Source organism: Solanum dulcamara, chromosome 4 (assembly GCF_947179165.1).
Source record: "Solanum dulcamara chromosome 4, daSolDulc1.2, whole genome shotgun sequence".
Lineage (NCBI taxonomy): Eukaryota > Viridiplantae > Streptophyta > Magnoliopsida > Solanales > Solanaceae > Solanum > Solanum dulcamara.
Window position 1 is genome coordinate 76,191,637 of NC_077240.1, and position 13,364 is coordinate 76,205,000.

The window sequence follows — 13,364 nt, forward strand, 5'->3', positions numbered from 1 at the left end:
AAAAAGGTTAGGAATCCTAACTTTTCATTTTTGACCGACTTTAAGAACTTTATGGCTTAAAGTTAACATTAGGCAAACACGTTCAAAAGTTAAACAGGGGCTTTAAGTTGGTTTTGGCCAACTTAAAGCCCATCCAAGCGGGCTCTAGAGTGCAAATTATACAAACATCAAAGGGAAAACGTTTTAAGTTATTCTTAGTGCTTTTTTTTTAAAAGTAGTAATTGTACACTAGCAAAGAATTAAATTTTAAGAAATTAGGTAACATGTGCACCCAACAAAAATTAAACCTACAAATTGGAAATAGTATTCGTGGCCCAAGTTTGGGAGTCTAGTATTACTAGGCTATCTCTCCTCTTTGATTTAGATTGTCCAAAATTAGTATATGTACAAAAATATAGAAAACCTACCTAATATATATATATATATATATATATATATATATATATATATATATATATATATATATATATATATATATATATATTGTGTAATTTTTTGCTGAGGGGGTTCGAGTGAACCCCTTGGCACTCACTAAGGTCCCCCCCCCCGTTTATAACAGTTATCCTTATAGCAATATTTCATTATAATGCTCAAGTTCTTTTTTGTTTGTTTTTGTTTTTGGAATCGATTTTGTATGTTATGCTATATGCTCTCTAAATGAGCATTTCATAATTAACAACTAAAAAATATCTGGACAAATGATGTGTTATAGAAGATTGACTGGATAAACATTTTATTTGAACGTTTATCACACGTTCTTTAGCGAATTGCTTGAAGAATTTTACTGAGACCACTCGATTTGTCTTTCAAGGTTTAACCAATTGCGACATGTCAAGCTTCTTCCAAGAAATATATACTCATAAGCATTGGTGTGTTTGATTTCTTGGAAAATATTTTTCGTGAAAAATACGAAATGATTGGTAAGTAAATAGAAAATAATATGTATATGAAATCTAGACAAATACTAGAGAGGTAGGGGAAAATGGCTGAAAAATGGTTTCCTCCAAACCAACAACACACCTAAAGCTTGTGTTACTTGTCTAATATTTGGTCAAATGATAATGAGAATAATTAGTAGGATCAAACCATTATAAATTAGCAAAACATGACCAGCTAATTATAATAAAACAAACTTCATAAATAGTCACTCTCAATCCATTAGAGACCTCAACAGCTGTCAACTTAAAAAACCCAACACTATGTAATTAGCAAACAATAGCATCCCAACACCTCACCCCAATCACACACTTGTCGGACTCTTCAAAAACTGTTGTCACATACGTATTCGAATTCTCTAAAATGTATTGTTTATGAAAGATCCGATATGCACACAACAATTATTTTAAAGAATCTGAACAACATAGCTCACCACACAAAAGAAGATCATGACATTTTCTTAATTTCAAGTCTTTGAATTCTTGATCCTTTCCTCCTTGAAAAAATCAAGCAAGACAGTGCTCTTGCATTTGGGACATTTTGGATTCTCTTCTAATATGATGATATACATTAAGCATCTAGGGCAACCCACAAGCATGATGGACATGTTAGTCTTCTCTGAGTACTTCTCGTCGTCGTCGGGGCTCGGTTCCCGAGACACACAAGAGCTTGCAGGTGATGATATTCTTTCCATGAAAGCTTCTGCTCTTTGTGATGTAACCCTAGTTGGTGATTTGTTTAGTTTCAAGTCAAGATTTGGATGCTTGATCTTCTTGTATTTCATAGCATGTGTGTTTCAACAGTTTGGCTATATCTCCCTACATTTATTAGTAAACAAAACACAATTACTCATAATATACAATTTAGTAAACAAGTTAGTAACTATTCCTATAGTTAATTTTTACTTGTCACATTTTGCTTTACGAAAATCAATTTGACTAATTTTCAAAGCTAAATTGAATTACTATCCTTCTCATAGTAATATGATGAAAACACACATCAGAAAATGATGGTCAAAGTTTATACAGTTTGACTGTCAAGAAGCAAATATAATAAGTAAAAAGTAAACAAAGATATAAACATACACACAGACCTACAAGCGCATCTATATTCGGTACTTTTCTTTCTAGATATTGATAAATATGTGAGAATTTCAGCAGCGGACTATTAAATTTCGAACTCATAAGAACTATTGTGAACACATTAAACTTTGATCATAGAATTTTGAAGTTCAAACTTAAAACTTGAAAAATTAAACTTTGGAAATTGTGATTTCTAGAATTCGAAAGTTAGTGGACATGCATTTTACTTGAATTATTTTTGAAGTATTGTGACTAGAAGTCCCAAAAATCCAAAAAACTTCAAAGTTATAAATAGTAATACAATACATAAAACATGAACTTCAATCTAAAAAAGAATGATAAAATTACCTTGATTGACAGAATTGACAACTTATTGAAGACAAAATATTTCTAAAGAGAGATTGCAGCTTAGGGCGCCTTTGTTTTCTTTTTTATATGAGAAAGGAAACTAAAAAGTGAGAAGAGAGAGGCAAAACTGGTCTATACTTATATTGCAAGTTGTGCGTGTGTGTGAAAGAGACAACGTACTAGAATTAATTGTGATACAACCAGACAAGAATGGGGTGAAAAAAATTGTAATAGTACTTATATAGTTTGGAAAGTTACTTGTGTAATTACTAATTACATAATGTATGGTTATTATAAAGATATGTTTATTTGTCAAAATGGTGTAATTATAAATGTAATATTTGGTCACACAAATATAATTAATACACAATATATAAATATATATTTTTTTAACTTTGATATCAACTAATATTTATGTCATTCAACTTTGGATATGCACAAGTACGTCTCACATGAATTTCCATGCACGACACATGTGCTTACTTATTCTACTTTATGCAAGTGTCTACTTGTTCACATCAAATGTTGTTAGGCATAGAGGTCAACCGAAGTTAAATTAAAAGGGTACACTAATATATTATGCCTATAATTAAATAGCTAAAAAAAATTAAAAAATAATTATCAAAAACTAAATTTATGTTATAGGTATATTTATAAGAAATATTATTAAATTTTATACAATATTAGGGATTCAAGATATATACATATTGTTTTGTTAAAATATAGTTATTAAACAAGTATGGATGTAATAGGTGAAAACCATTTTAACCCCCCCACCCCCCGCACCCCCACCACACACACACACAAAACTTTGTTTTAAAATCAACCCCCCTCAACTTTCAACAATAGACATTCTTTCCCATTTATCTTGTGCAATATCTATTCTACCCTTAATATTTTCAATCACCATTTTTGTAATGTTTTTAAAATTATTTATAATATTTTATCTTTTCACCTTGGTATTTAACCTGCAGTTTAAATAATTTTATATTTTATCATATATTTTCATTTAAGTTCGTTAGCAATTTAAGCAGGATAATCTTTTTATAAATTTATTACAAAATCTAATGCTATTATTTTATAATTGTTATTTTAATATTACATGCATTAAGTATTTATGAATATTTATGTATGTAGGTATGCTACAGAGTGGTGGTTAGATCGTCCTTGTAGTATGTGGTGGAGTTTTGGACAGTCAAGAATTTACAGGTCTAGAAAATGCATGCTGCAAAGATGAGATATTGAGATGGATATGTGGGTATACTAGGAGTGACAAGATTAGTAATGAGGTTATTTGGGAGAAGGTGGGAGTGACCTCTATGACAGACAAGATGATGGAAGCGAGATTGAGATGGATTCGGACATGTATAGAGGAGGTGCACCGACACCCTAGTAAAGAGGTGCGAGAGGTTGTATTTAGGGGGTATGCGAAGGGGAGGTAGGCCGAAAAAGTATTGGGGAAAGGTGATTAGACAGGACATGATGCAGCATCATATTACCGATGACATAACTTTAGATAGGAAGGAGTGGAGGTCGCGTATTAGGGTAGAAGGCTAGTAGGGTTAGAGTGTTGTCTTACCTTGTGACGGTTTTGGATATGTCATAGGACTAGTCGTGCCACTATAATTGTGTTGTTATTATTTTTCGATTATCACATTATTTTGTTGTTGTTGTTATAATTTTTTCTTGTAGACTTTACATTGCTTTTCTTTTTAGCCGCTATACTTTCTCTATTGTTTTCTTTTTCTTTTACTTGAATTTGATACACTTGAACCGAGGTTCTTTCGGACACAGTCCCTCTACCTCCACGAGGTAGTGGTAAGATCTTTGTACACCTTACCCTCCCAGATCCCACTTTGTGGGAATTCACTTCTCTATTATTTTTATTGTATTTATAGATAAATTAATTTTAATTGTAATTAAATAATTTTTAAAATTAAAATTAAAATTTCTTTACTATATCAATAAATAATATTTTAAGAATTTATTGTAAAATATATTATATTACATACCACTATTTTTATGAATTAATTTGTATATTACCTATACTGAAATATGCTTATAAAGTTATGACTATTTGTTTTTCACTTGCTTACATAGACATAGAGTTTTGATTATTATTAATAAAATTTAATTATCCTATTCTGTTAATTTATTTTCATTGTAAAACATTATTAACTTATGTACTCAATTAACATTTCTCTATTTTTTCATCTTGAAAATAATATTTATTTTTCTATAAGTGATTTTTTCATAGAATTTTTTAAAAGGGTATCATAAGTTAAAAGAAGTAAAAAATAAAGATTGACGAGGTAAAGGTAGAGTGAACATTTTAAATCAATTAATTAAGGTACTATCTCTATTAAGAAAATAACCTCATTGATTTTGAAGCTTCGTCATCATCTCATTGATTTTTATGTTTCCCATGAGATCATTCGTGGCCATAGTTTCCAACTTCCTACCTTCTATCAGGGGCGGACCTACATCTGTTTAAGAGCTCATCGAGTATATGAATTTAGATGGAAGAATTTGAAGATCGCAGATTAACTAGAATAAAAATTAGTTGATAGTTAAATATGTGAGATAGATTTGATGGTCATATTTGGACCTTGCTTATTAAGATAGTATTAAAACTATTCTTGTAGTTTCTTGTTCATTGATTTCAGCTGTTATCAATGTTTTTTGTGCTCCGATTATTATATTTGTTTTTTTGCTTAACAATTTATTACTTTCATTTGATGTTTTATATTGAAATTTCTAAAATTAGTACATAACACCGTTTCCTTAATTATATGCATTAATTTAGTTTAGTTGTGTACCTTTTATTTATTATCTTTTATTTCCAAATAACAACTCTTCAAGAAAAAAGCTAGATTTTGTTAAATTTTATAGAGTTAATGAATATTTAAATTGGCTAATTTCATTATTTTTATTGAAATATTTTTTTTCCAAATTTAAATAATTCAATTGTTAAAAATTAGAAGTAAATAATTTGTTGTTTCTTCTTTTCTTAAGCAAAATGTTTCTAACTTTGTTAAAATTACAAAGTTTTGACTTTAAAATGATTTCATTTTGTGATCGTAAAAATAAATAAATAAAAGCCACAAAACTCGGCTTGTGATGCTGAATACTATTTATACTATTAGTTATAATCATTGTAAATTGAATCACGTTATATAAAATTCCAAGTCCGCCACTACTTTCATTATCGCATTGAGCTTTCTTTTCCATAATTCAAGTAAGATATTCAAAAGTTTTCCAATCATGTTGCTTTGAAGGATGACTTCTCCAACATAATTTAATTAATTAGTGACATCATGCATGAATCTATTGAGTATTTGTCCCGTCCCGAGAGCAGGGGCGGATCTAGCATGTAATTAGGGGGTTCATCCGAACCCCCTTCGGCGAAAAATTATACTATTTATACATGGTTAAAATATTTTTTTATGTATAAATAGTAGATGTCGAATCCCCTTCGGCTAGTTCGTGTGTTTACTTTTTCAGATTTTGAACCCCCTTATTAAAAATCCTAGGCCGCCACTGCCCGAGAGGGTATCCTAGGCGTGACCGGCACTCAAAAATTATTTCTGGCTTCCGAGAGAACCACTTGATCTCATTACTCATTTGTTCATCAGCGGAAGACTTAAGAATACTAATGTGAGCTTGTCATCATCAACATCAAAGGAAAAATAGATAATTCTTAGAAGAAGTAGTTTCTAAGGAGAACTACTCCGATTACATCATCAACCTTTGTCTATGAAGCTTCTAATACTCTTAGATGGTGTCAATGACATGTCTATGACTACCTTAAAAGAAACATAATACTCAAAAATAATAAAAGGATAGAGAGTTCCTCCAAATATAAGGACTTACCAAATAGCTGAAAAATAATGATCTTCAACGATGCGCCTGTTGAGGATCTCTAACACCTGTATCTGCATCATAAAATGATGTAGGTCGAATGACGTCAATACGTGGAATATACGAGTATGTAAAATGGAAGGAAGGTAAGGACATACATCAAGAAATTCCTCTTAGGAAAACTCAGCTCAGAACTCAACATCATCTCAACATTAATATGTAATGTAAATTCAAAATAATAATAAGAAATGCTTACTCAGTTGAGAGTTTCTCTAACCGACAACCATCACTTATGAGCTAGCGATGATACAACGAAGGGATGTCGTTGCCACATCCATTCAATACCTTGCCAGGGTAAAGGACATCACTATCTTGGATTCACTCATCAAAGTCCTCTTTTTGGGACTTAAGAGGCATAACCTCTATCCTATGCTGGCTACGTAGTTCAGGAGTTTGAGTCAATTAAACTCTTACCCAACTCGGTGCTCAATACTACTCCCAAAATATGTGCTCATATTAATCTCATCATCTAGTCTCATTGGACTTTAATTTAAATCATCAAACTCATCTCATTTCATGTTCATCAATCATTATACTTCCAAAAACATCATTTACATCTCATCAAAACATCTTGCTCAAAATATCATTTTTCTCAAATTCATTCAAATTCAACTCTTTTGCTCTTTCAAAACCCAATAAAATACATATATAGTATTAATTCATATAACTTTCTTTTTATCAATGAAAATAATAAAAAGCCAACATCTTTACTCAAAACATGTGTAAAAATATTCATGAACATCAAATCAATTTGGATTCATGGGAAAGTAGCCATGAACAATAATTCTAATAATATGAGAGATAAGAATAATAATAATATTAATGCATAAATATATCAAACTCAATAGAAGAAGAATTATTTCATTTAGAATTCAAGATTTGGATAAAACTCAACTATAACTCAATTATAATGAATTTAAATATTGGGCGCATGGACAAACTCAATCCGATGCTATGAAAGCCTTACATACCTTAAATTCGAAGCTTTACTCTGAATTAGAGCACTCTTGGACCCCTAGCCTTTTCTTCTTGCCGGAGCGTTTTGTGTACTACCCGGAGTATAAGAATCACCGGAGTAGTATTTTTATACTACTAAAACTATATTTGAGAATGAGTAAAGAAGTATATAGAGAGAAGAGTTGCTTAAGAAAGCTTGATGAATAAAATAAGGAAATAAGGTGGGTATTTATAGGTGTGGAGGAGGGACTTAACAATAAATAAAATTAATTACAAAGGATGATCTTGAAAATTCAATGGAGAATTTTGATGTCATGGATGATGTCAAATGGTTCTAGATCTTTATATGGTAGGTGAGATGAGATCTCTTTTAATGGAATATTCGTATTCAAAGCTGTGTTTGAACAAGATAAATTCCTTATTAAGATTTGGTGTCTTTATAAGAATTGTAGATATAGAAGTTTAGTTTCAGTTAGTTCAATAATCATCCAATTTGGAGCATGCTACATCGAGATATGAATTTTATTCTACAAATACTCCATTCTGTCACAGCACTATGTCTTGCAAAGATTAATTTATTTAATATACTTAAACTCTGAATCTTAAGATATGTTCTCATTAAAGTTATAGGTAATGATGTTGTGGTTACTCCGAAATTTGAATCACCTAATTTGGATTATTCTATGAAAAGTTATGCCCAAAATACAGAGGCATTATCATTTTCGTCGAGAATTGAAATACCGACATACAACATTTTAGGGGGTGTTACAGTATTTCTTGAAGTATTTTTCCTTTTACATCTTCAATAGTTCATATTGCATGTTTAGCAAGTCATTTTTGATTTTTTTTATCCTGACCGATTCCTTTATGACTAGGTTGTAGTGTATCATATACTTGTTTTGTTGTCACAATCCAAAATTGAGTGTGATGGCACTTGTCTGATCCCATTAGAACAAGTTAGCCTAAATCCAATGATTATAGAAGATACTCACGGAAATACTACGTATATAAAATAACCAAAAGCGGAAGTCTTAAATAATCTCAAATAACTTCCAAAAATCTGATAGTCACGTATACAAGCCATTAATTAATGTGAAATGAAAGATAATACAAGTCTCAAATGTCTTTGTATCTCAAATAAAACAAAGTATAAAGTAAAAAGGGACAAGGGATATCGCCGGACGTCAATCAGCTACCTCTCTAAGTCACCTCGAAGCCTTTGGATATCTTGAACTCAGTGTCTGGGCTTAGAACCTACACAAGTGTAGAAGCAAGGAGTGAGTACCAACAAACACGGTACTTAGCAAGTCAACTAACAAAACTAAGGAAATCTAAAAAATAAGGAACTCCTTTCTTTCCAACCGAACCTCCATAACTACAACTTGCACAAAAAAAATCAGCCAACCTAGATTTCACAATATACAATTCAAATATGTTCCACCGTCACTACTAAGTCATGACAAGACAAAGATCACAAGTATCGCATGAATCAAACACGAGTCAATACACCACGAATATATATGCAAGGATGCTCATGCACAATTAATAATTGAGCATTAGTCACATTCACCGATAATGACCTCAGCATCACACTGTTGCCGAAAATGACCTCAGCATCACACTCTCACCTGAAATGACCTTGGCATCACACTCTCGCCGGAAATGACCTCAACATCACACTCTCACCAGAAATAACCTCGGCATCATAATCTCGCCGAAAATGACCTCGGCATCACACTCTCATAGAAAATAACCTAGGCATCACACTCTCGCCGAAAATGACCTCGACATCACACTCTCGCCGAAAATGACCTCGGAACCACACTCTCGCCAAAAATGACCTCGACACCATATTCTCACCAAAAATGACCTCGGCATCATACTCTCACTGGAAATGACCTCAACATCACACATGTCCATCTCATCACAGTGTTCAAGAATAAAATGCAATTCAACTTGTTCACACAATAATGTGGTAATGACAAATCTAAGCAATTCACAATCATAATGCAGCTAGCAAAGCATATCATAAAAATGGTCATCAATAGCAAGATCAATGCATTTCACATTTTTCAATTACAATCAAAGAAAAACATTGCCTTTTTATTAATTTCATTCATTTATTAAAGTCAATTCATGTGAACAAATAACCAATCACCTCATTCCCATTACTCCCCAATGTATACAAGAAATGAACTTCGAGTATTCTAATGATTTATAGAGTTTTAGAAGTTTACTTGCCTCAAATAATCAAGAAATCACTCGGGACTTGAGTCTTCCCCTTTCGTACAGTATCTGAAACACCACAATCTAATCAAATAAATGATCACAATAAGATTTCGAAACTAACAACACCCACATCACTATATGTCTAGTCTAGACCCAAAAACTTGCCCAAACCTATAATCAAGTCTCAATTATCAAGTCTAGGGTTAGGTCTCAATTCCTTTATATCACGACCCAAGCCTAGGGCCTAGATGTGACATGATGAATGAGGAACCCGAAAGTACCTCAAACAAGCCTCTTAGCATTCTTTTAGCTTTTCATAGGTAATGAAAATAAATAAACAAGCAGAAATTATAATAGTAAATCTTCAACTTACATATATCCAACAATACCTCTAACTTTTAGATTTAACGGGGCTAAGACAAGTCCATATCTCACCCTTAATCATAATAGAAAGAAATATCATAGTAAGTGTCTAAAGATCTCAACATATCATAAGCTAGAAAGATAAAAGAGTATTGTTCCCGGAACATGGGAACTCACCAAAAGTAGTCTTCAAACGAAATCTCAACTAGCCACGTGGAGGAGCACTGGTCCCTACATGGTGATATCATGTAGGAAAAAGAGTATATGTTAGTACTTTGAATATACTAAGTATGTAAGCATGCATGAACATTCAGGAAACATTAAAACATTTATGTAATATGAAATATAATGCAATGCATGCATAATTAATCATATAGATATCCTTTAAAATATTTATTTTGTCGGAAGATGACCATAACCGATATTTAAAATCATGCGAGCTATTACATGAAATCCAACATAGCCCCCTACGTTGGCCGGGGAGACTACTTGCCGGGTAGAACTCCGTCAACTTCATTCATTTCTTTAACTTTAGCTTTAAGGGCTATTTGTGGATCCATTAGCCTAAGCCTACAAGGGTTCCTATGTTGACACATAGTTAATGAGACAAAGGGTTGTTACTAGGATTGTCTTACCGAATTCCACCTTAATGACCCATTCGATGCTAAGTCAATCCCACAGAATAGTTTAATACTTCAAAATAGTCACAGTATATAGCTTGAGAATTCAAAACATCATATTCGGTAGAATGGCTCATTAAAACCTTTGGTAATTCAAATATGCAAGAATTGTCCTTATTGCATAAAGAATCCATCATTCATATCATTTCATCATTCTTTCATTTCATAAGACTCCCTTTTAATCATAGACATTGCTTTCATAAACATTCATTTGGAGTCAAAGCTTTCAAGTCAAACTTCATTGAAAACATAGCAAAACTAGGTGGGTTCAAATCACTTCAACTTGCAAACATGTATGTAAGTGAATATGCATAAACATTTTGAAATCCATTAATTAAAAATCATGCTTTAAACAATCCATCATAAATTTCAAGAACCTTTAAAGAGCGAAATAGAGAAAAATACTTGAAAACCATCAAATCATACATATGAAATTATTTTGCATCAAAATAGACCAATAATTATTAGTTTAACCATGATTCATTCTATTAAGTAGAAATAAGAATTACCCATAAGAAAATATTACTTGAAATCAAGAGATTTAGTTGAAAGAGTTTTGGACTACATGGTGGAGAATCCATGGATAAACACCCACATAACTTAGAGTAAAGCTTAAATAAAATAAACATAATTTATCATATAATCAAAATACTTTAGACATGAGAGTGGAAGGAATACTCTCATTGAAGCCTTACATACGCTAATATAAGATAGGTAAGTAAACTTCAACTACTTAATAATCTATGCATTTGGAATAATGATATGAAAACCCATAAAGTTTCATATTTGAATTAAATATAAGACTTTGACAATTTATTTGGGATTCATGTATGAAAGGATCCATAAATCAATACTCATATACGTTAGAGTAAAACTTAAAGAAAATAAATATAATTTATCATATAATCAAAATACTTTAGGTATGAGAATGGAAGGAATACTCTCATTGAAGTCTCACATACCTGAAATCCGAAGCGTTACTCAGAATCGAATGACTTAATAAACACTCTTGAATCCTAGCATTTTCTCCTTGCCGGAGCGTTTTGTGTTCTACCCGAAGTATATGAATCACCGAAATAGTATTTCTACACTACTAAGAACTAAAACTATATTTTGAGAATGAGTAAAGGAGTGTATAGAGAGGAGAGTTGCTTGAGAAAGCTTGATGAACAAAATAATGAAATAAGGTGGGTATTTATAGGTGTGAAGGAGAGACCTAACAATAATTAAAATAATTATTAAACAAATCTGGAAATTTAATGGAAGATTGTGATGTCACGGGTGATGTCAAATGGAGGACTATTGATGACATGGGTGATGTTAAATGGATATAGATCTTTCTATGGTTGGTGAGATGAACCTTCTTTTAACGGAATATCCTTTTTTGGAGTTGCGTTTGAAAAAGATAACTTCCTCATTGAGATTTGGTGTCTTAATATGAATTATTGTCTCTGACTTGGTCTTCGAATCCTAAGTCTTAGCCCCTTCCCAGCTTGCTTCTAGAAGTCTACTTTTATGTCGTTCAAGAATCAACCAATTTGGAGAATCCTACAGTGAGATATGATTTTTCTTCTACAAACATTCTATTTAGTCACAGCACCATGTCTTGCAATAATTAATTTATTTGACTTACTTAACCTCCGAAAATTAAATTATGGTCTTACAAAAGTTGTAGGTAATGATGTTAGGGTTATTTAAAAATTTGAATCACCTAATTTGGACCATCCTATTAAACGTTATGCCCAAAATACAGAACCAATATCATTTTCATCGAGAATTGAAACATCATATACAACGTTTTTAAGAGGTGTTACACTTCAAATATCATAAAATCCGATGAAATTCATTTAACAAAACATACCTAATATTTAATTAGATTTGCTAATATTATCAAACTTTAATAATAATGTAATACCATAAGAAAAGCTCCAACGCAGAACCAAGTTAACAAAGAATTTAAGTTTATCACCATCGAAATACAAAAAAGCATGCAATAGCTAACATATACAGCCATATATTCATCATTATGCTTCATTACCCTATCATTGACTAATTGTCCACTCAAATTTTAGTCTATAAAAAACAACTGCAACCATCTCATTCTCTTAAAGAGAAGTAATATAATACAAAGAAAACAAAGACAACACCTGCAACCATTTCATTCAAATTGACAACACCTGTAACCATTTCATTCAAATTGATTACCTGCACTTATGAAACAATTCCTTCAACCCTTAGGCTTACACGTGAAAGTGTGATCCCACTACTTTCGTCGGCGCTTCACATTGTGTCAGAGTTTTCTGACCCAAACGATAGTAACCCTCAATTTACCATTAATTAATTTTAATAAATATGGCACTAATAATATAGGATATTTAATAAATTATCAATTTAGTTCATTAACTAAATTAATTATCTAAAATTACCTGTCAACTAATTAATCGTAGTTACCAAAAAGTCCAAAATTCCAATTTAAATTTAGTAAAAAGTATTTTATGAAACAAAAATGACTTGTTCTCAAAATAACCTAACGGGTCATTACATTTGTAATTTTACTTTATATATATATAAAAAGTAAGGGAAAAAGATCTTTAAATTTTTTTTTAATGGTTAATACACATGCCACATAATACAGATCATATGGTTGTAGTTTTTCAGGGTGAATTTAATTCTATTTTAAAATTATTTTGGGGTAATAAGATCCTGCAAAGAATAAAGAGTCATTTGATAGCTAATTAGGAGATTCGTAATTTATATATTAAATTCTTCATAAGTAATATTATATTTCGTAGAATATCTTTTTTACTATATAAAAATTAATATAGTGTTTGATTTGCAGTTTAAAAAT

General features: G+C 31.3%; 1 long non-coding RNA gene across 1 annotated transcript; it reads right to left on the bottom strand.

The window, feature by feature from the left end:
* Positions 1-1,117: 1,117 nt before the first annotated feature.
* Positions 1,118-2,455, bottom strand: LOC129885115 (uncharacterized). The gene is made up of 2 exons (XR_008766059.1): positions 2,367-2,455; positions 1,118-1,754 (listed from the first exon to the last, which is right to left on the bottom strand). It is a non-coding gene; the product is annotated as an uncharacterized LOC129885115 (long non-coding RNA).
* Between the last annotated feature and the right edge of the window lie 10,909 nt (positions 2,456-13,364).